At 45.2% G+C, this 26,797-nt stretch overlaps 1 long non-coding RNA gene across 6 annotated transcripts in view; it reads right to left on the bottom strand.

Annotated features, from left to right (window-relative positions):
* Nucleotides 1-26,208, bottom strand: part of LOC132388067 (uncharacterized) — a 38,852-nt gene extending 12,644 nt beyond the window's left edge. The window contains exons 1-4 of one of the 6 annotated variants that reach the window (XR_009510134.1): nt 26,049-26,208; nt 20,615-20,791; nt 11,640-11,929; nt 9,938-10,019 (exon numbers count right to left, since the gene is read on the bottom strand). This is a non-coding gene — a long non-coding RNA (uncharacterized LOC132388067). Of the gene's footprint in view, nt 1-19; nt 188-9,855; nt 10,020-11,529; nt 11,930-20,614; nt 20,792-26,048 lie in introns of those variants that run through there. The other 5 variants (XR_009510129.1, XR_009510130.1, XR_009510131.1 and 2 more) reach the window with 5 other exon arrangements.
* Between the last annotated feature and the right edge of the window lie 589 nt (nt 26,209-26,797).

Here is a 26,797-nt window from a genome sequence, read left to right as displayed (position 1 = left end):
TTTCTCCTGTGTGAGATGACTGGCTTGCTATTTGGTCAAATGATCAATTGAATCCCTCTCCACAGTCTGAGCAGGAAGGATAGTCGATTGAATCCCTCGCTCCACTTCTTAAATATCCAGACAGAGACAGCAAAACTGGCGTTTTCTGTTTGAGATCCCCGGCGACAAATTCCTTCTCGTTTTTAACCTGTGAAAACATTTACAAAATCCATCAATGGGTTTCGGACAACATTTCAGATGAGATTACTTGAGTTGCCATGGTTTGACTTGGTATCACACGGTTACAGTGAGGTTCAACCCAAGTTGGACAGAGAAATCATCTTCTGACTGGGCAGAGTGCTGGTATCTGGAATGACAATCAATTCCCTGAAGCTCTTCCTGTCTCTATAAGAATGGGGCATTTCTGCCGTCTCCAATCTGTGACCTGGCTCAGTTTGACTCTCTCCATTGGTATTATTCCCTGTTCCTGCTGAGCTACATGGGTGCCTGGCCCCACAGTAACTGAAACAGTCTCACGCAAATTGTCTTTGTGGATGTGCATCTGGGAATTCTTTTATGTATTATTAATTTAAAGTGCTACAGCTTTAACACCATATAAAAAAATTCCTGCTGAGATGACTGGTTGGTCCGCACAGCTGGTAAAAGGGGTTAGAGTGAATTTTTGTAATATTTCAAGTTCTTGTAGAAAAGTACAACACAGAAACAGGTCCTTTGGGCCATCTAGTCTTGTGCTGAACTATTTAAATTGCCCCTCCCACACTCCTACAATCCAGGTACCTACACGAACTTCCTAAATGTTGAAATCGAGCTCGCGTGCACCACTTGTGCTGGCTGCTCATTCCAAACCTAGATGACCATCTGTGTGCAGAAGCTTCCCCTCATGTTCCCCTTAACATTTCACCTTTCACCCTTAACCCCTGGCCACTGGTTGAAGTCCTACCCAATCTCAGTGGAGAAAGCCAGCTTGCATTTACACTATCTATGCCCCTCTACCACAATCAAATCTCACCTCAATCTTCTACATTCCAAAGAATAAAGTCCTGACCTGTTCAATCTTTCCTTATAACCCAAGTCCTCCAAACTTGACAACAGCCTTGTGAATTTTCTCTGAAATCTTTGAATCTCTTTTAAATCTTTCCTGTCAGTAGGTGACCAAAACATCACACAATACTCCAAATTAGGCCTCTTTTACAAGTCAACATAATATCCATCTATTGTCAGGATTTGGTTCACGAAAGCCAATGGGCTAAAATCTTTCTTTCCGTCACTATCTAACTGTGATACCACTTTCAGTGAATTAAGGACTTGTATTCCCAGGTCCCTTTCATCTACAACACTCCTCCGTGCCCGACCAGTCACTGTGAAAGACCTCCCTTGGTAGGTCAAACCAAAGTGCAACAGCTCACACTGGTCTGAATTAAATTCCATTTTCCATTTCTCAAACCATTTTCCCAGGGGGTCCAGATTGCACTGCAAGCCATGATAGTCTTCCTCGCTGTCCACTACACCACCAGTCTTGGTGGTCATAAATCTGCTAATCCAGTTAACCACACTATCATCCAGATTACTGATATAGATGACAAACCACAACAGATCTAGCACTGATCCCTGTGGCAACCACTAGTCACAGGCCTCCAGTCAGAGAGGCAACCATCTGCTACCACACTCTGGCTTCTGCCAAAGACAGTGTCTCATCCAATTTACTATCTCATCTAGAATGCTGAGTGACTGAACCTTCTTGACCAACCTCCCATATGAGACTTTGTCAAGTGCCTTGCTAACATCCATGTAGACAACATCCACTGCCTTGTCTTCATCCACTATCCTGATAACTTCCTCGAGAGACTCTATAAGATTGGTTAGACATGACCTATCCTGCGCAAAGCCATGTTGCCTATTCTTAATCATTCCACATCTATCCAAATACTTATATTTCCGGTTCCTGGTCATACGTTCCAGTAACTTTCCCAATATTCACTACTAGTCACCACTCCGTGGGTTTGGAGATTTCCCTTGAATTTCATAGAATGATAGAAATCTATAGCACATTACAGACCCTTTGGCCCACAGTGTTGTGCCAACTATGTAACTTACTCTAGAAGCTGCCTGGAGTTTCCCTAGCGCATAGTCCTCTATTTTTCTGAGCTCCATGTAACTATCTAAGAGAGTGTGAAAAGTCCCTGTTGTATCCGCCTCGACAACCGCTGCTGGCAGTGCATTAGACACATCCAACACTCTCTGTGTAAAAAAACTACCCCTGACATCCCCTCCGCATATATTTCCAAGCACCTTAAAACTATGCCCCCTCCTGTTAGCCATGTTAACACTGGGAAAAAATCCTCTGGCTCTCCACACACTCAATGCCCCTCATCATCTTATACACCTAAAAAAGGCTCCAAACATAAACAAGGAAATTATACATTGCTCTGAGGATTTGTTAGAAGTAAACAAAATTATGAGGTTAAAGATAGGGTAAATGCAAGCAGCTTTTTCCACTGAGGTTGGGTGGGATGACAACCAGAGGTCATGGGTAAGTGGGGGAGGTGAAAATTTAATGGGAACATTTGGAAAAGTTCTTTGCTGAAATGGTCGTGAGAGTGTAGAATGAGATGTCAGCACTAGTGGTGAATATGAGCTCGATTTCACCATTAAGAGAAGTTTGACAGGTACCTGGATGGTAGGGGTACGGAGGGTGATGATCCCAGTGCAGGTAGTTGCATTAGAGAGATTAAATGTTTTTGGCATTGACTAGATGGGCCAAATAGCCTGTTTCTGTACTGAACTTCTCCATGTTTCTGTGACAGAGAAGCTGGCCAAACTTGTTTGGAAGGGAAAAGGTAGGAGTGACAATGGAGCAGCAATGGCTGGAGTTTCTGGGAGCAATTCGAGAGCTGAGTGATCGATACATCCCAAAGACGTGGAAGCATTGGAAAGGCAGCAGGGCACAACCGTGGGTTAAATGAGAATCCAAAACCAACATAAAATCAGAGGAGAGGGCAAACAAAAGAGCAAAGGACCATTAGGAAGCTTTTAGAATCCAACAGAAGACAACTAAAGGAAAGTCAGATGAGTTCGGGAGTGGAATTATGAAATGGCTGTCATTAATGAGTTTTGGTTGCACCCAACAGTCCGCGGCATTTAGAGGAACGAGATATCCAGGGCCTCAATATCTCTTGAAAACCAAGATTCCCTGCACTAGTTACCATTCAACTTTTATTTTGTCAGACACATACAAACTCTACACCCTTAAAATTTCACTTCTGACGATCTCCCACTTACCAAGTTCTCCTTTGCTAAAAAACATCCTGTCCCAATCCACACTTGTCAAATCCTTGTAAATATCATAAAAATTGGCCTTTCTCCAATTTAGAATCTCAAGAGAGGTCCAGGCCTCTGCTTTTCTGTATTTACTTGGAATCTCATGATCAGTAGATACAAAGTGTTCCCATACACTAATTTCTGTCACTCGCCCTAGATCACTTCCCAATAGCTTATTGCACACTTCTACATCGGGAATTTTACGTACTGATTAAGGTAGATTTAATAAGCTCTACCCCATCTAGTCCTTTTACAGCCTAGGATTCCAGTCAATAAACGGAAAGTTAAAATCACTCACTTTATCAACCTTTGTTTCTTGGCATAGTCTGCAATCTCTCTACAGATTTGTTCCTTGAAATCCCTCAGACTGTTGGGCGCAAGCAAGTCCAAGTAATGGCTACAATATCGTAATTTCATGTCCTGAGGTCTGAATGACATCTGTTTGGTGTCAAAAAAAGAACCTTGCCCTCAATGTCACTGAAACGAAGGAGCTGGCTGCAGACTACAGGAGAAATGGAGACAGGCTGACCCAGGATCTGGGGTTGAGAGGGTGAACAGCTTTAAGTTCCCTGGCACACACAACACCGAGGATCTCACCGGGTCTGTACATACTGGCTGTGTGGTGAAAAAGGCACAACAGCACCACTTTTACCGCAGGCGGTTCAGGAAGTGTGGGGCGGGGCCCCAAATACTAACAACTTTCCACAGGGGCACAATTGAGAGCATCCTGACTGGCTGCATCACTGCCTGGTATGGGTGCTGTACTTCACTCAGTTGCAGGACTCTGCAGAGAGTGGTACGGACAGCCCAGCGCATATGTAGATGTGAACTTCTCACTATTCAGGACATTGACAAAAACAGGTGTGTAAAAAGGGCCACTGTGTAAAAAGGATCATTGGGGACCAGAGTCACCCCAACCACAAACTGTTCCAGCTGCTACCATCTGGGCAACAGTACCACAGCCTGAAAGCCCGGACCAACAGGCCCAGGGACAGCTTCTTCCACCAGGCCCTCTGATTGATTAATTCATGCTGATACAATTGTACTTTTATTTATCTTGACTGTCCTGTTGTACATACTATTTATTATAAACTATTATAAATTTCACATTGCACATTTAGACAGAGACGTAACATAAAGATTTCTACAACTCATGTATGAAGAATGTAAGTAATAAAGTCAATTCGATTCAATTCAACCTCTCCACTATCTGTTCTGTCATTCTGGCTCCAATCCTCCCTGCAACTTTAGTTTAACCACCCACCCCACAGGGGGAGCACCAGCAAGCCTTGCCACTAGGATACTCATCCCTTTCTAGTTCTGTTCCACTAACTAACAAATCCCCTATCACCCCTTTGACTTTCCTCTGCCAGGTAATTCCCCCCAACAGTTTCTAAAGTGTCCACCTGTTGTGTGGGATAGCAACAAGAGTACTCGGCGATGGCTATTTAACCTCATTCCCCTTCCTGACTCTCACCCAGTTTCCTGTGTCCTGCACCCTGGGTACAACTCACCTCTCTGCACGTCATACCTATCACACCCTCTGACGCTTGGATGATGCGGAATTCATCCATTTCCAGCTCCAACTCCTTAAAGTGCAGCTGGATATACACCTTCTACGTGAGGGCGTCAGGGACACTGGAGGTCTCCCCGCCTTCCCACCAATATCCCCTCTAATTTGTAATGACCAGTGTGTGCAAAAACCTTGTGCTGTACAATTTTTACCCAGTGACAACAACATGTGCAAACTGAATTTTATATAGAGAGGTATTCATTTCAACAGCGAGCAAGTCACTGTCAGTAAGAACTTTAATCTCCTCTGGTTGAGTCTTGATTGAGTTCATCTGCACTCTCACACAACCTATGTAACAGGTTAATGAAGGATTTACTCGCCACAGCTTTTGCAAACCACCTATTTGTGATTTTCTTGCTAAATGATGCTTTCAATTTCAGATTTCCAAATATCTCTTCTTCCCACTTGAAAATTCCCCAGCAACTCTTGCATCACCACAATACACACAGTATTGTACATAAGTATTTCCCCTGAAGTCTCACCCAGGTGACTGACAGTGGTGAACTCAGTGATGGTAATGCCAAGGAATACTGCCTTTCAGGGTGGTAGTCTGTCTCCCTGGAGTCTGGCACATTTGTGATGTGAAAGCTACTTGTTGGCCAGGGCAAAGGTGTTTGATATCATTATGTAGCCAGACAGAATTGGTGGAAGCATGTTTTCACCCATCCTGATCCAGGGTATGGCCAGGAGCTCCCTCGGACCCTGTGGGAGGCAAGAGCAGAAATTGTAGGGGCCCCAGCAGAGATAGTTAAGTCATCTTTAGTGACGGGGTGGTAATAGAGGATTGGCGAATAACCGAAGTTGCTTTGCTCCTTCACATAGAACAGAGATATCTACAGCACATTACAGGCTCTTTGGCCCACAATCCTGTGCCGACCATGTGACCTACTCTAGAAACTGCCTAGAATTTCCCTCGCACACAGCCCTCTATTTTTCTATGCTCCATGTACCTATCCAAGAGGCTGTTAAAAGACCCTATTGTATCTGCCTTGACAAACGCTGCTGGCATACATTCCACGCACCCACCACTATCTGTGTAAAAAAAACCTTACCCCTGACATTGCCTCGGTATCTATTTCCAAGCACCTTAAAACTATGCCCCCTTGTGTTAACCATTTCAGCCCTGGGAAAAAAACCTCTGGTTATCCACACGATCAATACCCCTCATCATCATATGCACCTAAAAAAGGCTCCAAACATACACAAAGAAATTATACACTGGATTGACGACTTGTTAAAAGCATATAGTACCATGAGAGTATAGAAAGGGCAAATGCAAGCAAGAGCTGAGTGATCAATATATCCCAAAGAAGTGAAAACATTGAGGACACAACAGTGGCTGGAATGAGAAGCCAGAGCCAACATAAAAGTCAAACAGAGGGCAAACAAAAGAGCAAAAACTATTTGGAAGCTTTTAGAACCTAACAGAAGATGACAACAAAAAAGTCAGATGAGCTCAGTGTGTGGAATTGTGATTTGTAGTCATTAATGGATCTCAGTAGCACCCAACAGTCTGAGGCATTTCGAGGAACAAAATATCCGGGGCTTCAATTTCTCTTGAAAATCAAGGTTCCCTGGACCAGTTACCTTTCAACTTTTACTTTGGCAGGCACATGCAAGCTCTATATCCCCAAAATTTCACTTCTGAACAAGTCCCATTTACCAAGTACTCCATTGCCAGGAAACAGCCTGTCCCAAACCACACTTGTCAGATCCTTTCTGATACCATCAAAATTGACCTTTCTCCAATTTAGAATCTCAACCCGTGGTCCAGACCTCTCTTTTTCCATCTTTACTTTGAATCTCATGGTATGATGTTTACTAAATTCTGTCAACAGCAGCCCTGGATCATTTCCTAACAGCTTATTGCACACTTCTACGTCGGGAATTCTACGTACTGATTAAGGGCACATTTGACAAACTTTACTCCATCTAGTCCAGAGGTCGGCAACCTGTGGCTCCAGAGCCACATGCGGCTCTTTGATCTCTGTGATGCGGCTCCCCGTGGTTTGTTAGCTTTTGAAATGTAATTCGAAATTTGAAGATTATGGTGATCTTGTACTTTGCGGAGACACCGTTTCCTGGCACATCCGAACAATTAGCCACCGTTCCGACTAAGGGAGATAGCCTACGGGGGTTTGTGAGTACGTGTCTTTTGGAGCATCCGCGCCCATGGGGACGGGTTGAGGGAGGCTTTAAAGCAAGGCTGTTCGAATAAAGTTACCTTTGACTGCAGTCTTTATTTTAGCGCTGCGTGTAGCGCTACATCGCTACAACGTGTTTTTTATCGCTATTAATATACATCACAACTGCCAATGCCTGACACCCGCCAGTGCGCGCTTTCTTTTAATTCTTCGATCCAAGGTAGGCTACCTATGTAGTAACCTTCAACCCAACGTCTTTTTTTCGGAGTTCAAAATGTTTTTGTTGCATGCAGAAATGTAATTTCGTTTTCTCTGCAGGAGTTCATCAATTTCAAAAATGCAACACATTATAGTTTGTTTATACATAGCATAAAGGCAAAAAAAACCCGTTGTATGCAGTGTTATTTCGTTTTGTGGCTCCCAGTGTTTTCTTTTCTGTGGGAAATGGGTCCATATTGGCTCTTTTAGTGGCTAACGTTGCCGACCCCTGATCTAGTCCTTTTACAGTATGGGAGTCCCAGTCAATATATGGAAAGTTAAAATCACTTACTGGAACAACCTTTGTTTCTTGGCATGGTCTGCAATCTCTCTACAAATATCTCTAAATCCCTCAGACTGTTGTGTGTAAACAAGCCCCAATATCGGCCACAATATCATAATTCCCTGTCCTGAGCTCATCTGGCTTTCCTCCGATGCTTCTTGCATTGTGATATACACAGCTCAGCACATTCATCGCACCATGCTCAACCATTTGATTGCTGACTCTGTCTGAGGTCTGAACAATATCTGACTGGTGTCAAGAAAACAAACTCCCCCTCATTGTCACAAAAACAAAGGAGCCGGTTGTGGATGACAGGAGGAATGGAGACACTCTAACCCCTCTTGACATCATTGGATCTGGGGTTGAGAAGGTGAACAGCTTTAAGTTCCTCAGCATAAACGTCAGCAGGCATCTCAGATTGTCTGTACATACCGGCTGTGTTGTGAAAAGAGCACAGCAGCACCTCTTTCCCCTCAGATGGTTGAAGAAGTTGGGGATGGGGCCCGGAATCCTAAGGACTTTCTACAGAGCATCCTGACTGGCTGCATCACTGCCTGGTATGGGAACTGTACTTCCCCTAATCTCAGGAACCTGCAGAGAGTGGTGCAGACAGCCCAGTTCATCTGTAGATCTGAACTTCCCACTATTCAGGACATTTACAGAGACAGGTGCGGAAAAAGGGCCCAAAAGATATTGGGGACCCAATTCACCACAACCACTAACTGTTCCTGCATCCAGGAAACGGTACCACAGCAAAAAGACCAACAGGCTCCGGGACATCATCTTCTATCAGGCTATCAGACTGATTAATTCATGCTAATACAATTGCATATCTATGTTATACTGACTGTTCTATGCACAAACTATTTATTATAAATTACTATAAATTACACCACACATTTAGATGGAGATGTAACATAAAGACTTCTACTCCTCATTTACATGAAGGATGTATGTAAGAAAGTCAATTCAATTCAATTCACCCTCTCCACTATCTGTCCTGTCATTCTAGCTCCCATTCCCCCTACAATTCATTTTAACCACATCAGCACCCCCCTCCACCACACTTGCTCTCGCAGCCGTACCACTAGGATATTAGTCCCCTTCCTGTTCTGTTCCCCTAACTAATGAATCCCCTATCACTCCTTTGACTTTCCTCTGCCAGGTAATCCCCCCTAATACTTTCTAAAGTATTCCACCTGTTGTTGTGTGGGATGGCCACAAGAGTACTTTGTGATGCTATTTAACCTAATTTCCCTTCCTGACTGTCACCCAGTTCCCTGTGTCCTGTACCTTGTGTGTAACTCACCTCTCTTCCTGTCATATCTATCACCCCCTCCAACTCCTGGATAATCTAGAATTCAACCATTTCCAGTTCCAACTCCTTAAAGTGCCGGGTTACAAGCTGCAGTTGGATGCACATCTTGTAGGTGAGGGCATCAGGGACACTGGAAGTCTCCCCTCCTTCCCACCAACGTCCCCTCTAATTTGTAATGACAAGTGTGCACATAAATCATGTACCGTGTATTTTTTTTACACCAGTTTCTGTGTTGTACATAAATATTTCCCCTGAACCCTCTCCAGATGACAGACGGTGATGAACTCTGTGATGGCAATGACAATGAATATGAAGGGAAGGGCAGTAGTCTGTCTCACTGGAGTCTGGCACATTTCTGACGTGAAAGTTACTTGTTGCCCAGGGCAAAGGTGTCAGATATAATCATGTACCCAGAGCGAATGGGTCAAAACATGTTCTCGCCTGTAGAAAAGTTCAGAACAAGAGGAGGTGGAACAAGCAACACACACAAAATGCTGAGGAACTCAGCAGGCCGGGCAGCATCTATGGAAAAGAGTACTAATGCTGAGTTCCTCCGGCATTTTGTGTGTGTTGCTTGGATTTCCAGCATCTGCAGATTTCCTCTTCTTTGTGATGGGAGGTAGAACAAAGGTGATTTTCTCAACTGCTGATGTAAAAGATTTTGTTCCCTTTCTCCGAGTTCCTCATCCTTGCATTTAGATAGCTGGAGCTCAGCTCTGTCTGAGAATCCATCGGTTCCCATTCCCTCATCAGCCGGGAGCTCCCCGGGGCCCGTGTACGGATCGTGGGGCTGAGAGAGAGGGAAGAGGGCAGGACTGTCCCGGGATTGTTGGCCACGGTCTCCGGATTTCACAGGAATCGCTCTGAAGTCGGTGTTTAAGATAAAAACACGGAGAATCGCTCTTACCTGTAGCCGACATTTTCAAGGCCTTCTGTGCACTGCGCGCATGCGTGAAACTCAGGGACGTCCTCAGCCTGACGCCTGCGCATTTCATCGGCGCTTCAGCGCCGGCAGAATTCTTAACGCATGGCCCTATGGGTAATCACGATGCCATTAAACATTTCTGCAAGCACCGGTTCAAAGTCCATACCTCATTTTTTTCGTGTGTATAGAAAAATCTGCAGCTGTTTTAACGCAGAAAGCGGTTTCCATAAGCAATATACTCAATATCAATGTGTATCTAAGTAAAATGCAGTTATAAAACACAGGAGATTCTGCAGTTGCTGGGAATACAGAGACGCACACATACAAAATGCTGGAGGAACTCTGCAGTTCAAGCAGCAACTAGGCAGCGGAGTACACAGGCTAGGCATGCTGAAGGGGCTCGGTCTAAACGTTGCCTTTTTATGCCTCTCCACAATTGCTGCCTGACTGTTGATTGCCACCAGTATTTTGCAGAAATTAACCACCTTTTTTTTCGATCAACCAGTTTCCAAATGTTTCTAATCTTTCTTTTGCTGCCACATCCTGCTGGTCTGATTCCTCTTCCTCCTCTTTGCAGCCCTAAAGTCTGACTCAATCTGGCAGCTCTTTGGTTTCTGACTCTACACCATCGAAGATTCACTCGCTAATCTGCTGTCAGACTTTAGAGGTGCATTGTGTTAGGAGACCGCAGGTTCGTTTACTGTGAGTGTCCCTTTAATTGCCTGAGTGAGGTGGGTCTGTGACGTGAAACACCAACGGAGGGAGAGAGAGAAGGGGAGGGGAGGGGAAGGGAGGAGAGGTGGAGGACAGGAGGGGAGGAGGGGAGAAGGGGAGAGATAGAGGAGGAGGGGAGGGGGGAGGAGGTGAAGGGGAGAGGGGGAGGGGAGGAATGGAGAATGGAGAGGGGGGAGAGAACGTCAAAATCACAGTGGGTTTATCGTCTTATTCAAACCGGAGAAAATCATGCAGGTGTATAAGGTCATGAGAGGCATTGGTCGTGTGGATAGACAGAGGCTTTCCCCAGGGCTGAAACGGCTAACACGCGGGGGAATAGGTTTAAGCTACTTAGAAGTAGGTACAGAGGAGATGTCAGAGCTAAGTTTTGTTTAAGCAAAGAGCGGTGTGTGTGTGGAATGCACTGCCAGCGACGGTAGTTGAGGCGGATACAATAGGGTCTTTTAAGAGGCTCTTAGATAGGTACGCAGAGCTTAGGAAAATTGGTGGCTATGCGGTATGGTAATACTAGGCAGTTTCTAGAGTATGTTGCATGGTCGGCACAACCATGTGGGCTAAACGTATCTGTAATGTGCTACAGATTTCTATGATTCTATGAAATTCAGTGGAAATCCTTCCTCCCACAGAGTAGTGACTAGTTGCAACCTGTCATTTCAGGGTGAGTGAGAAGGGAATGGCCGGGGTAGATTTTGATATTCTGATATGGAACAGAAACATCGGCAGGGACTTCTCTAGTGAGAAACGGAATTTGATACAGAAGTGATTTATCTGTCACAGATCCACAATATTAAACGCCAGTCTAGTTTAAGGCTAACATCAGCAGAACAGACTCCTCCAATGCTCAGTGATCAGGGTTCAGTCCTGGGTGCGATGAGCAGCCGCAAGAACTGCAGAATCTGACAGTAACAGTCCCTCATGAACCTGCAGCTGCCTTCAGTCACCGTGATGGTTAAACCTTTCACACGGAGCTGATTTGAACTTCCTCCCTGATGTGAATTTGCTGGTGTTGCAGCAGCTGGGATGAGTGAGTAAAACTCTTTGCTCACTCCGGACAGAAATGTGGCCTCTATTTACTGTGAACTCACCGGAGCATCACAAGGTGGGTTAACTGAATGAGTCTCTTCGCACACACGGAGCAGGTGAACAGCCGCTTCCCAGTGGGAAGCTGTTGGTGTATCTGCGAAGGCCGACTGAATCCGTTCCAAAATGAGAGCCAGTGAAGACGTCACAGTGCTCTGAACGTCATGGCGATGTATCCAATCAGATCACGGACATGGACACGTGTTCGAGCTCTCCTTGTAGCGAGTGGGGCGCTGTCTTCTCCAGCATCTCCGCCTCCACATTCAAGGATCGGCGGCATTCAAGCGCTGGTGAACTGACAGATACAGCGGAGTGAGTGTCGCTTTAAGTGCCTGAGGGAGGCGCGGCTGTGACTTCACAAACGCGCAGCAGCAGAGACAGAGAGACAGAGGGGAGGGGAGAGAGGGAGGAGAGGGAGGGGGGAGAGAGAGAGTGAGGGAGAGAGCGAGAGGGAGAGGAAGAGAGTGAGAGTGAGAGAGACTTCAGCTTGTCACTGCTACGCCCAAAAGATTGGGTTGATCATCGGCACGCAGTGCACAACGGATGTCTGGATGTCACTTCGTATAATCCATATGTGTGGATTTGTTGGAGTGTCCTGTGGTATCACTTTTGTTGGGCCTTGCCTGGAATCAGGGTGTTCTGTGGTAACCACTTGACGATATTCCTGTCACTGTCACTGTCACCTGGTGATCTTTCTAAGTGGATTTCGGAACTAATCGACGGATAAGATCTTCGGCGACTGTTTTCTCGTTTACCCAGCGTGGAATGTGTGTGGAATTCTTCGTAATTGCCTTCTCTCTACGTTTTCGTGAGGATTTACAAATCTCTCCTCTCACTCACTTATTCCGTGGATTACTGAACTTTTCCAATTTACCATCTGAAGACTTTTAGCATTGTATCCCAAGGTTGATAGTTTAGGAGCTATATATACGCATAACACAGTTAATTGCTGTATTTTTCATTCAATCTTTTAGATTTGGAGTAGATACTAATGAAGAGAGTGTTTTTACCATCGAAACCAGACTCCATGAGTGATCTGTTGCTGCTGGTACGTAACAATTGCAACAACCCAGCTGTCTGAGGCACAGTCCTTTAAAATTCTTGAAAATGACCCAAAACATTGAAAAGAGCGGGGAAGAAGGAGTTTAACCAACTTCGTCCGGAGCCCTGAACAACGTCACAACCACCGTGAGCTCATCCTCTTGTTCAGCCTGGAGAAAATCATGCAGGAAATTCATGCAGGTGTATAAGATGATGAGAGGCATTGGTCGTGTGGATAGCCAGAGGCTTTTTCCCAGGGCAGAAACGGCTAACACAAGGGGGAATAGGTTTAATCTGCTTGGAAGTAGGTACAGAGGAGATGTCAGAGCTACGATTTTTAAGCAAAGAGAGGTGTGTGTGTGGAATGCACCGCCAGCGACGGTGGTAGAGGCGGATACAATAGGGTCTTTTAATAAATACATGGAGCTATGCGGGAGGGTAATTCTAAGCAATTTCTAGAGTAAGTTACATAGTCGGCAGAACATTGCGGGCCAAAGCGTCTGTAATGTGTCGTAGATTTCTATGATTCTATGAAATTAAAGAGAAATCTCCTATCCCACGGAGTGGTAACTAGTTGCAGCCTGTCATCTCAGCGAGAGTGAGAGAGGAACGGCAGGGGTAGATTTTGATATACTGATATGGAACAGAAACACTGCCGGAGCCAGATGGGCCGAGTGGCCTTTCTAGTGTACATTGTGAAGTCAATTCAATTCAATTCACCCTCTCCACTATCTGTTCTGTCATTCTGGCTCCCATTTCCCCAGCAACTTATTTTAACCACCACACTCTCCACCCACACTAGCACTAGCAAGCCTTACCACGAGGATATCAGTCCCCTCCTGTTCTGTTCCCCTAACTAATGAATTCACTATCACCCCTTTGACTTTTCTCTGTCAGGTAATCTATCCTCCCCACCCCAACAGTTTCTAAAGTGTTCCACCTGTTGTTGTGTGGGATAACAACAAGAGTTCTCTGTGATGGCTATTTAACTTTATTCCGCTTCCTGACTCTCGCCCAGTTTTCTGTGTCCTGCACCTTGTGTGTAACTCACCTTTCTTCATGTCATATCTATCTCCTGCTCCAACTCCTGGATGATCCGGAATTCATCCATTTCCAGTTCCAACTCCTTAAGGTGCAGGGTTACAAGCTGCAGCTGGATGCACACCTTGTAGGTGGGGGCATAAGGGACACTGGAGGTCTCCCCACTTTCCCACAATGTCCCCCCTAATTTGTAATGACCAGTGTGCACATAAATCATGTACCGTGCATTTTTTTGCCCAGTGACATGTGCACAGTGAATTTTATACAGAGAGGTAATCATTTTCACAGCGAGCAAATCACTGTCGATAAATACTTTGATATCCCCCGGGTTTGATGGAATTCATCTGCACTCTCACACAAACTATGTAGCAGGCCTGTAACGAGTAATGAAGAATCATCTCACCAGAGCTTTTGCACATTGTTCATATGTGGTTTGCTTGCTAAATTATGCTTTAAAAAGTCAGGTTTGCAAAGATTACTCCAAGTCTTTCCACTTGCAAATTCTCCAGCACCTCTTGCATTGTCACAATAGACAATAGGTGCAGAAGTAGACCATTCGGCCCCTCAAGTCTGCACCGCCATTCTGAGATCATGGCTGATCTTTCACTATCAATACCCAGTCCCTGCCTTGTCCCCATATCCCTTGATTCCCCTATCCATCAGATATCTATCTAGCTCCTTCTTGAAAGCATCCAGAGAATTGGCCTCCACCATCTTTTGAGGCAGTGCATTCCAGACCCCCACAACTCTCTGGGAGAAGAAGTTTTTCCTTAACTCTGTCCTAAATGACCTACCCCTAATTCTCAAACCATGCCCTCTGGTACTGGACTGTCCCAGCATCTGGAACATATTTCCTGCCTCTATCTTGTCCAATCCCTTAATAATCTTATATGTTTCAATCAGATCCCCTCTCAATCTCCTCAATTCCAGCGTGTACAAGCCCAATCTCTCCAATCTCTCTGTGTAAGACAGCCCTGCCATCCCAGGAATCAACCTAGTGAATCTACGCTGCACTTCCTCAATTGCCAGAATGTCCTTCCTTAAACCTGGAGGCCAAAACTGTACACAATATTCCAGGTGTGGTCTCACCAGGGCCATGTACAAATGCAAAAGGACATCCTTGCTCTTGTACTCAATTCCCCTTGTAATAAAGGCCAACATTCCATTTGCCCTCTTCACTGTCTGTTGCACTTTCTCATTCACCTTCATTGACTGACGAACTAGGACTCCTAGGTCTCTTTGCATTTCTCCTTTACCTAACTCTACACCGTTCAGACAATACTCTGCCCTCTTGTTCCTGCTTCCAATGTGGATAACTTCACATTTGTTCGCATTGAATGACATCTGCCAAGTATCTGCCCACTCACACAGCCTATCCAAGTCTCCCTGTATTCTCCTAACGTCCTCTTCGCATGTCACACTGCCGCCCAGTTTAGTATCATCAGCAAACTTGCTGATATAGTTTTCCATGCCCTCATCTAAATCGTTGACATAAATCGTAAAGAGCTGTGGTCCCAATACAGAGCCCTGTGGTACCCCACTAGTCACCTCCAGCCAGTCCGAGAAACACCCATTCACTGCTACCCTTTGCTTTCTATCTGCCAACCAGTTTTCTATCCATGTTGAAACCCTGCCCCCAATGCCATGAGCTCTGATTTCACTCACCAATCTCCTATGTGGCACCTTATCGAATGCCTTCTGAAAATCTAGGTACACAACATCCACTGGCTTACCCTCATCTAACATCCTTGTTACACCCTCAAAAAACTCCAACAGATTAGTCAAGCATGATTTGCCCTTGGTAAATCCATGCTGGCTCAGCCTAATCCTATTACTGCCATCAAGATGTGCCACTATTTCGTCCTTAATAATGGACTCAAACATCTTCCCCACGACTGACGTTGGGCTAACAGGGCGATAGTTCTCCGTTTTCTCCTTCCCTCCCTTCTTGAAAAGTGGGATAACATTAGCCACTCTCCAATCTTCAGGAACTGATCCTGAATCTAAGGAACATTGGAAAATGATTACCAATGCATCCTCAATTTCCTGAGCCACCTCTCTTAGAACCCTCGGATGCAGACCATCTGGACTCAGGGATTTATTAAACTTCAGTCCTACCAGTCTACTCATCACAGTTTCTTTCCTAATGTCAATCTGTCCCCTCTGATATTCCTCTGATATCTTATGACCATGGCCCATCCATACATCTGGGAGATTGCTTGTGTCCTCCCTGGTGAAGATAGATCTAAAGTACGCATTAAATTCTGTTGCCATTTCCCTGTTTCCCATAACAATTTCTCCCAATTCATTCTTCAATACACACAGGTAACACCAGTTTCTATATTGGACATAAATATTTCCCCTGAACCCTCCTGAGGAATTGAGGATATATAAAAAAAAAACCTATGTAACCTATGTAATCTCTGGCTAAAAGAATAATTGGGACTGAATATGAATATTTGAACCGAAGTAAACACTGTCTTCAGTGGTTAGCTAAGGCAGGCTCATTGCCAGTTCTCTGTGGCTTGCAGAGAGACACACTGAGAGCTGATAACATTGTATACTGTACCGTTGTTAGTTGATACCATTATACATTCTACCCTCATTTGAGTAAGGGGCGGAGGACTCACTGATAAGGACAGGAATGAACATCTGTTTGTAATTAAGTCAGGGCTTTGCAAAGGGAATAAGTGGACAGTACATCCATCCATAATTAAAACCTCAATATAACAAACTCTGTTATCTAAGTAATTAAGATTTGCAGCAACACACTTGGTGGGCATACCAGTTCAAATAACATCTTGAAATAGTGATGCATGGGGTGTACTGTGTATAAATACACGGCTGTAACCTAAGTCAGTCAACTTGTCAGATAGTGGCAGTGCTTAAGTGCCTTCCCTGTGACAACTGGGGCTCAAACTCCTGCAGGAGAATGTGCAATAAACTGTGGTGTCGATAAGAAGCTTGTATCTCGAGTTTTATTCAGATTCAGCTTTAACATTTGGCATCATGATCAGGATCTCTATCTACAGAGCACTGAGAAGATGGGCTGAGTAAGCAGCTGAACCACTCTGGGGACTGTGGGGACTGACCGGGAGCCCAATAGGTATTTTAAATTTGTCGCTCACTGTTAGTTCCTTTGGATGTATGGTGCCTTGCCCAAGGCTGATCACATACCTTGACAGGATCGGGAAAAAAATCTGTTGGGAGACTAGTATAAGGTAGGCAAAAATTTTACCAGGTGGGCAGGAGGCAGTATTGGATAAAGTTTACTAAGTGGCCAGGAGGCGGTACTGGGTAAACTTTACTAAGTGGGCAGGAAGCAGACATGTCAGGTAAATTCATCAATTGAGCAGGAGGTGCCTGCTGGGTAAATTTATCTGATTGTTAATTGAGCTGGAGGCTTTGTGCCTGATAAATTACTTAGAGATAATCGGTTAATTGCAGTCGATTGATACGAGTGTGCCAGGAGCAGCCCTACACAACTTTGTGTGAGAGTTTTCCGGACGAGGAAAATGATTTTCAAATGTTCAGTGCAGCACTGAGTAAGAAATTGGGGAACAAAATGTGGCCTCGGACGGGGGGGGGGGGGGGGGGGAGCCTGGGTTATTACGTCATGAGAACAAGCAGTAAATCTGATATGGAAAAAGAACTGAGGAAAGAAGTGGAAATCGTTGAAAAGGAAATGGAAGGAAAAGGCAGATGTAAAATGGAAGTTTGCCAGGTATGCCACTGATGGCCTACTGGCTTCAGAATTGGACTTTGAGGCGAGAGGTCTCGAGTTCGTATCCAGCTGACTCCCTTGCACACTTTCATCCGTGCTGGGTTAGAGCTGGTGATCTCTTAAACAAAACAACTCACCCAGCAGAAGGCAATGGCAAACTACTGCTGTAACTTGCCTTGTACATGATTTCCCAACACCGCACAGCGGCGTGGAAGGAAATCCTCGGCTAACTGGAAAAAGCTCCGGATGTGACATACGTTTAAAGTGGAACAGTATATTATCAGCAAGTTGGAGGAATAATGGAATGGGATAGAGGTATGTACTGCAGAAGGAATGCCAAAGGTTGGGAGCTGCTAAAAGTGGAGCGTGAATGGGTGGATGTGACTTGTGGCCTGCTACGGCAGTTTCACAGGAGACCAAGCCTTTAAACTGGGGGGACAAATACCCATTATTAATGACTTACTGCTCCAATGCTTACCAACTAAGTTAGCCAACATTATTAATACAAATAATATGGATTGGCCTGACAATGACCGAAATCGAATGTGACGAGCTTCGACATATTTTTGGGACCCAACTTTCGAATCCCGATCAACCCCGAAGGAAACTAATATTCTCCTGTTTGATTCTTACTAAGAGAGAGAGGGGGGCAGAACTATTTGACTATGCAGCATGTTTACACTTGTGTTTATATAGCTCACAGTTTGTTTTATTTAAGCAAGGACAGTCACAAACACAGTCAGGCAGAGAGAAAGAAAGAAGATGGAAGGTTCGAAACAAAGGGCCTAGTGGCCAAAGGCCACTGTTTGGACTCTCCTATGCCCACAAGGTGGGTTGACTATTGATCCAGCGTGTACTGAATGTGTGATTGTCACTTTGATCCATAGGAGTGGATCTGTTGGTTTGGGAGTATCCTGTGAAGACCACTTGTGCTGACCCTTGCCTGGGTGTGGTAATTCACTTGAAGAGAGTACCCCTGTGACCAATCACTGTTGGTGATAATTCGTATAATCCATATGGGGATGTTGTTGGAGTATCTCGCGGCTACCACTTTTGTTAACCCTTAGCCGGATTCGGGTGTGTTATGTGGTAACCACTTGTGAGAAGGGATATTCTGTGGAAATCACTGTCGGTAATACTTTGTGTGTTGGATCTGGATTGGGAGTACCTTGTGGAATCTACCTGTGTGTCAACCCTTGCTTGTGTGGTAGTTCCTTCTGAAGACAGTACGCCTGTGATAAGCTGCTTCTAGTGATAATTTGTATGTAGATTTAGAACGACGACGGATAGAACCTACAGCGACTGTTAACCTGTCATTTATTCCATGGCTGAACTGAACTTTCATAGTTCACCATCTTAAGACTTTAAGCTTGGTATTCCCTGAGCTCAAAGGTTTGGGAGTTATATTTACACGTATGTGTACTCATAACACTTTTTAACTTTTGATTATTTTGCTTAATTTGTTATATTATAAGTAGATACGAATAAAGAGAGTGGTTTTAACATCAAAACCAGACTCCAGGTGTGGTCTATAGCTGCTGGTTCATTTAAACCAATTGGGTACGTAACAGTGCTGCTCGTGTTTATGTCTTTAAGAGGGCTCACCCCAGCACCCGGGGGCCCCCATGTTAACACCTTTCTGTCTCTCTGTCACACCTATGCCAAGCAGGTAGAACCAGGGGCCTGCTGGGTTTGTGCTGAAATTCCTCGGTATGGTAAAAGTATGATTCAAATGTCAGTAATCCTGCTCAACTAGAGTGAGGAACTATCTGCCTGGGCTTTTTCAAATAACACCCGGGGAAGAGAGTGAGGAACTGTGGTCCAGTCTGTGGCTGTCAGTGGCTGTCAGTGTTTTGAGGGATGGTGTCTCAGGGCCCCACCAAGCGGAACTTCCTACGCTGGGAAACATGCATCCTGGCCATATCTGCAGGAGCCCAGCAGCCGAGAGGAATAACTGAGACTGAGCGATTTTTGATGATAGTTTTTCTCTCCTATAGCGTAGCCAGAAATTCATGAGAGATAATCAATTTGGCTATAAGAACTTCAGGAGCTGGCCACAATGCTGCAGGGGCCCTGTGACAGAAACACAGGCCCAAGTAACAGAAACATCCATTGAAATGATTGCAATCTGGCAAACAGTCGTACAGAATCGTACGACTTTAGATTTTATCCCAGCTGAGAAAGGGGGAACCTGTGCTATTATTGACACAGAATGCAGCACCTATATCCCTGATGAGTCTACTAACGTTACATCCCTCTCCAAGCACACTGCAAAGGAGATTGACAGCATCAAGAAAGTAGGGCAGGATTTACACGGGTTCACCGAAGGGTTGAAATGGTGATCTTCAAAGGCCTGTAAGGTAATATGTGGGGCAAAGTCCTAATCCTATTTCCTAAAAGTTGTACATATCATTGTTATAATTACTGATGTATGTTGTTTTTCCCCACTGAGAAGTCAAAGCTGTACTCAGTTGCTTTCTCTGTAAAAAAGTTACTGCTTTGTTGATCATGTAATGATCTAAAGAAGGGAATGATAAAGTATGTAAAAGGGTTAACACTTCGTTAAACTATAACAGCCTGTTTTTCTGAAAGAAACTCCTGATGATCAACAGATGTACTAAGCCATGCTGAGCCATATTTCTTTTTGAGGGTAGCGAGCTACGGTTTCAGGATGCTTATCTCCTTGTGCACTCATGTGTAGAGATAGGACAGCATCAGTCTGTTCTGTGTGTGTAAGCCATTATGACTATTTTGTAATTTGTCTTTAGGGGCTGTCACAGTAAATAACTTTGGCTCCATCCGGTCTTGTGTGGGGGAGTATCTGGACAGATACATCTAATGTGTAAGGGGAATTGGTGGATAGGGTGGGAGCATTCACAGTCTGTTCCTGTCTGAGTGACTAACTGAGTAAGCCCCGGGCGCTTGGAACAAAGAGTTTGTACCGTACGGTCTCTGAGTGACTTTATCCAGATTCGACTTCCACTGAATGGGAGTGGTTTTAAAGGGCTGGGCTGCTGGAAGCACATTACCAGACCGGGACTGATTGCAACTGGGTCTGTCAGAAGCATAACTGGTTCTTCTGGGCACATTCAGTTTCACTCCAGCTATTTCCTACCTTCCCTTGTACAGGTATGTAATGTCCAAAGTACATGTTTTTGAGTAAATGAGACTCACCAAACTTTCTCCTGACTGAATCACTGGGAAATCCGAGTCTCTTGATGCAAAGTTGGTCTCTCCAGTTGCTGTTCTCAGTCCTCGGGCCAATTCACTTGTTGCTGTTCCCTCGTCTTCAGCTGTGGTTTGCTTCCAGTTGGGGTTTTTCTTCAAATAAACTTCTCACCGCAGGTCTAACTTTAACCAGAGAGATAATGAAGTATGTTAACATTAAAAAGGAGAACCAAACATTTCTGCTGAATGTTACTAAGAACAAAACTCACTGAAATTTAAATGTTGAAGGCAGATATAATGATCTCAGTGAACAACCTTCTATTGTCCCTCACACATCACAAAACGATATGGGATAAGCAGGAGCCATCATACAGTCAGGAACAGAATTAGGTGATTTGATCCATCTGGTCTGCCCCACCATTTAACCATGGCTGATTTTTATTCCAACACCATATTCCTGCCTTCCTCCTGCAATCCTGAGCTATGCACCAATCATGAATATATTAATTTCTGCCACAAATATACCCAATGGCAGCCTCAACCAACCTCTGCGGCAACAAATTCCACAGATCAGACATCCTTTAACCAAAAAATTCTTCTCATCTCAGTTTTAAAGGGGAGCATCTTTGTTCTGAGACTGTGATGTCAGATCACAGACTCCCCGTCTAATGGAAACATCCTCTCCGTGTCCACTGTGTCCAGGCTTTTCAGCATTCAGTAGGTTTACTTAACCATACATCACTCCACCACTCCCACCGTCCCTCTGAGCTCCATTGAGCACAGGTCCAGAAACACCAAACGCTCCTCATACATAACATCGATTATTCCTGAGATTATTTTTGTAAACCATGTTAGCAGCAATTGTACTGAACACATTTCCAGGAATAAGAGATAAATTGATACCAGGATAATTTACAGGGTAAGTTGAGATTTCTTTATTTTTCTACTAGCACAGAATGAGCCATTTCCATTTCCAGGTTAATTTCAGGAAATATAAACCATTCCAAGGTAAATGTAATGAAAAGAAACTAGAATTATCAGAAATTCTCAGCAGGTAAGGAACAGCTTTGGGAGAGGAACAAACTTTACAATTCAGGGTAATAATGTTTTGTCAGAATGACCAAGCATTTTCAGTTTTTATTGCAGATCTCCAGCAACTTGGGATTCTGCCTGATTTCCACCGAGTGACAGACAGATGACAGTGAGGGGGGGATTTCGAAGCACTGTTTGAACACCAAACTCAGGGTCTATTTCTACTGTTGTAAACACGGAACAGCCCATTTACTCACAACCTCTCCCTGTGAGGATGGAATGGGAACATCCTCTCCTCTGATTAGCAGTCATTGCTTCCAAAGGAACTCCAGAAACAAACATCTTATCCCAGACCAGAAATACTCGATCAACACCTCACAAGCCCAAGCAGCTCAATCCCCGGGTCCACTTTACCTGGATCGAAAACTATGATATCCCAGGACCCAACCTCACAGAGTCACACAGCTTAATCTGCCACTCATCGACCCGGAGAGTCTCACACATTGTCCTCCCATCTCACACAGGGTAGTGCAATCCAGGATTTCCCCACAACCAATGTCCAGCTGCTCGAAGAAGGACATCCATCCAGCCTCATCTGTAGAAGCACTAAGCAAAGTCAAAGCCAAAACACCAGCAGTTCCATTTCCCTGGAATGCTGATCACAGGACTAGAGCCCAAGCACCAACTTTCCCAGTACTCTTTGCTGACTGTAATATGATGAAGTGTGTCAGCAGTTACAGTTCACAAAATAGCTCTCCCACACCAATGCACAACAGAACTGGTACCTGATGACCCTCTGGTTTTCCAGCTGACAAGAACTGATTCTGGAAATAACTCAACGAGGCCGAAGGTGTAAAAGAATACCTCACAATGAAGACAAGAAAGATTGCCGATATATATCATTGAAGAGGTGTGATACAGGGTGGACCAAGTTTGACCCAGATAGTTGATGCATGTCACTGAAGTTGGTGGGAGAGAGACTGAACAAGATGGGCAGGGAATGAGCAGATAGAATGAGGGGGAGAAGAAATCAAGGACGATCAATTAAGGTTCTCCAGCAATACACAGATACTGAATTAATAGTACACACTACTGTATAAAGGATCTTAAAATGACAGTTAGAACAAACAACAAGAACTTTGCCATATATACTTTGAACCCTCACCAAATTTTTCTCAACACATCTTAGAAAGTTCAGACACTTCATGCTTTTCATGGTAAATGCTCTGCCCATGACTGCGAGGAACAGCAAAGACCTTTGGATCCAGATCAGCACAACACAGAAACCATTCTCACACTAGACTTCTCAGTCCCACAGGAAAGCAGGTAGTGAAATCAAAGATTCCCACTGCCTGGGACATTCTCTTTCCTCACCCACCCCAGTCCGGGAGAAGACACCAGCCATAAAGCTCAAAGACAAATGCGAGGAGGCTCAGGAAATGAGACAAGCTGGGGGAAGTTAACGGGACTCAGTGGCCAACATCAGATTCCCCAACACAACATGGAGGAAGCATCACCTCACATCCGGGGACTCTGACCGCACACCACATGATCTTGAGTCACAAACCAGAGGGCGAGGTAGATCAGTGTTAAACAGGCTCATGTGTCCTGTTGGTGGGTCTCCCATTTCAACTCTGTGGTAATAAACAGCCTGGGCTCCTGGTTTGGATCGTTCAATACAGATTAAGTGACATCTACATATTTTTGAAGAGCCCAGATATTTGGAAAATAAATGAGTAATTGGCCCTCAGTTCAGCACTCATGGCTAACGTTGGATCTCCCCACTCGGGATCGGTCTCAATACTCACTGATGGGAAAACGATATCTTCGGCCCGCAGACTGTGATCCGATCCCTGGCTTCCTGACCCAGGAGGGGAGGACCCTTTCCCAATCCCACAGACGATCCGCTTCAGCACTGAGCAGAAAGGAAAACACCACCCAACCGGAGACAGTGAGCATGCGCGAAGAGTTAGTTACATCTGTGGATAAATGGGAGGGGCAAACAGGATCACGTGACTGGCGGGGTCTCCCCCCCCCCCCCCCCCAGGCAGAGAGTCCAGCTACCAACCATTCTGTGGAAAGAGACAAACTTGCCATTTACATTTCGTCTCCCCATAAGTGTATTAGATATTTGAACTCTCAGGAAAAATATATCATCTGTCCACACAGATTCATAATCAGGTTTATTATCACTGTCATGTTGTTTAAACTATGTTAACTTTGCAGCAGCATTTCAATGCAATACATAATATAGAAGAAAAATAAAACAAAATAAAATAATTAAAATTACAGTATATGTATATCTGGGACCATTGCTCACTGTAATTGTTATAAATGACTTGGATGAGGAAGTGAAGGGATGTGTTCGTAAATTTGCTGATGACACAAAGGTTGGAGGTGTTGTGGATAGTGTGGAGGGCGGTCAGAGGTTACAGCTGGACACCGAAAGGATGCCAAACTGGGCTGAGAAGTCACAAATGGAGTTCAACCCGGATAAGTTTGAAGTAGTTCAACTTATTAGGTCAAACATGATAGCAGAATATAGCATTAATGGGAAGACTCTTCACAGTGTGGAGGATCAGAGGGATCTTGGGGTCCGAGTCCATAGGACATTCAAATCTGCTATGCAGGTTGACTCTGTGGTTAAGAAGACATATGGTGCATTGACCTTTATTAATCGTGGGATTGAGTTTAGGAGCCGAGAGATTTTGTTGCAGCTATATTGGACCCTGGTCACACTCCACTGTGCTCAATTCTGGTCACCTCACTACAGGAAGAATGCGGAAACCTTAGAACGGGTACAGAGGAGAGTTACAAGGATGTTGCCTGGATTGGGGAGCATACATTATGAGAATAGGTTGAGTGAACTCGGCCTTTTCTCTTGGAGTGACGGAGGATGAGAGGTGACCTGATAGAGGTATACAAGTTTATGAGAGGCATTGATCATGTGGATAGTCAGAGGCTTTTTCCCAGGGCTGAATTGGTTACACAAGAGGGAATAGGGTTAAGGTGCTGGGGAGTACATAGAGAGGAGATATCAGGGGTGAGTTTTTTTAGTCAGAGAGTGGTGGAGAGTGGTGTAATGGGCTGCCTGCAACGGTTATGGAGGTGGGCATGATAGGGTCTTTTCAAAGATTTTTGGATAGGAACCTGGCGGCACTGGAGAAAAAACTAACTTAGAAAAATAAAGGGCTATGGGTAACCATAGTATTTTCTAAGGTAGTGACATGTCAGCACGACTTTGTGGGCTGAAGGGCCTGTACTGTGCTGTAAGTTTCTATTATTCTATGAATAAATTAAAAATTGTGCAAAAAGCAGAAATACTATATATTTTAAAAGTGAGGTCGTGTTCAAGGGCTCAATGTCCATTTGGCTATCCGATGGCAGAGGGGAAGAAACTGTTCCTGTATCACTGAGTGTGTGCCTTCAGGCTTCTTTAACTCCCTCTCTGATAGTAACGTTGAGAAAAGGGCATGCCCTGGGTGCTGGAGTTCCTTAATACTGGACGCTGCCTTTCTGAGACACTGTTTCTAATCCTTTGGTAATCTTCTAAACGTCTATTCAGTCTCACCCCAGCCGGCACGGCTCCAGAGTAAACAACATAAGATTGTCCAAACTCCCGTTATAGTTCAGGCCCTCTATTCCAGGCAGTGTCCTGGTAAACCTCTTCTGCACCCGCTCCAAAGCCCCGATATCCTTCAGAGAATGATAGCCACCACAACTGTATAAAACACTCCAGATGTGGCCTAACCCTAACCCTCCCGTTGTAGTTCAGGCCCTCTATTCCAGGCAGTGTCCTGGTAAACCTCTTCTGCACCCGCTCCAAAGCCCCGAAACTTACTGCCCAGTGCACAAGTACGGGAAGGTACAGGTACAGAGAAACACTGACTTATAGCAGAATCACAGGCAAGTACATTCAGATAACACACGGAACACAAATTATACAAAATCTCCGTCAGTGTCAATATGGAAACATGTTTTACTTCATCCTGCTAACAGGACCAGAACAACAGGGGCTGAGCGGCGGTTCATCTCAGACGGTTCGCTGTGAAGGTCTCACAACCCGGACCGACCCCGGCAGATTCTGTGAAGGAAGCGAGGCGAGGCCGCCAGTTCGGGAAAGTTCATCCCCTCCCCTTTCAGGTTTCACCGATCACCTTGTGCTTCTCTCTCCCTCCCCACCCCCACCTTTTATTCTCCAGTCCTGCCGAAGGTTTTCGGCCGGGAACGTCGACTGTACTCTTTTCCGAGATGCTGCCCGGCCTGCTGAGTTCCTCCAGCATTTTGTGAGCGTTGCTCGCATTTCCAGCATCTGCAGGTTTCTCTTGTTTGAGTTCGGAACAGTTAAAGGGACTCACTGCCCAACATCAGATCCCCTACGCCACTCGCGACCGGCTTCAACACTCACCAATAGAAAATCGTAGGTTTCGCCCCGCAGAGAACCATTCGTTCCCGGCTCCCCACCCTGGGGGCGAGGAACCCCTCCCGATGCCGATCCGCTTGAACAAAGAACGGAAAGAACTGAGCGTGCGCGATGTCGTCAGCCCGTCATCAGGGCGGTGGGCGGGGCCTAGGAGTCGAACCTGCGGATGCTGCGGATCCGCTGTGAAACTGGATCACGTGATGGCCGGAGGGTCTCCCACGTGACCCGGTGACTCCGCTCCTCGCCCCCCACACGCTGTCCAACCCATCCGCCGCGTTTCCTACATTATTTCCCGTATTATAAAAGCAACAGTTTTAATTCTTTCCCTCCATATCTTCCCCGATCCCTTTCCCTCCACTCTCAGGTCACAGACTTCTCAGCCTTAGAGTTTCGATTCCCATCCAGATCCGACACACAATTCAGACCCACACAGGAGATGTGCAGGTTTCATTTAGATCAGTCTATGTTTGTAAACACTAAGTTCCTCCGGAGCATGACTGGATTAGAACACAGAGACCTCAAGTGAGAAACAGCAGGAGGCCATTCAGCCCCTCTAACCATCAACAAGATGGCGGCTGCTCTCCCATCTCAGCGACATGTTTCTGTCCGATCCTCATTTCCTCGATCCCTTCCGTCTCCACACATCTGCCGACCTCTGTTTAATGTGAGGACGATCACCGAGTCTTCACCACCCTCTGTGGAGGGGATTTACAGATATCCAACACCCTCTAAGT

Source organism: Hypanus sabinus, unplaced genomic scaffold (assembly GCF_030144855.1).
Source record: "Hypanus sabinus isolate sHypSab1 unplaced genomic scaffold, sHypSab1.hap1 scaffold_262, whole genome shotgun sequence".
NCBI classification, from domain to species: domain Eukaryota; kingdom Metazoa; phylum Chordata; class Chondrichthyes; order Myliobatiformes; family Dasyatidae; genus Hypanus; species Hypanus sabinus.
The sequence above is the reverse complement of the archived record's forward strand: the minus strand, read 5'-3'. Positions and strand labels throughout refer to the sequence as shown.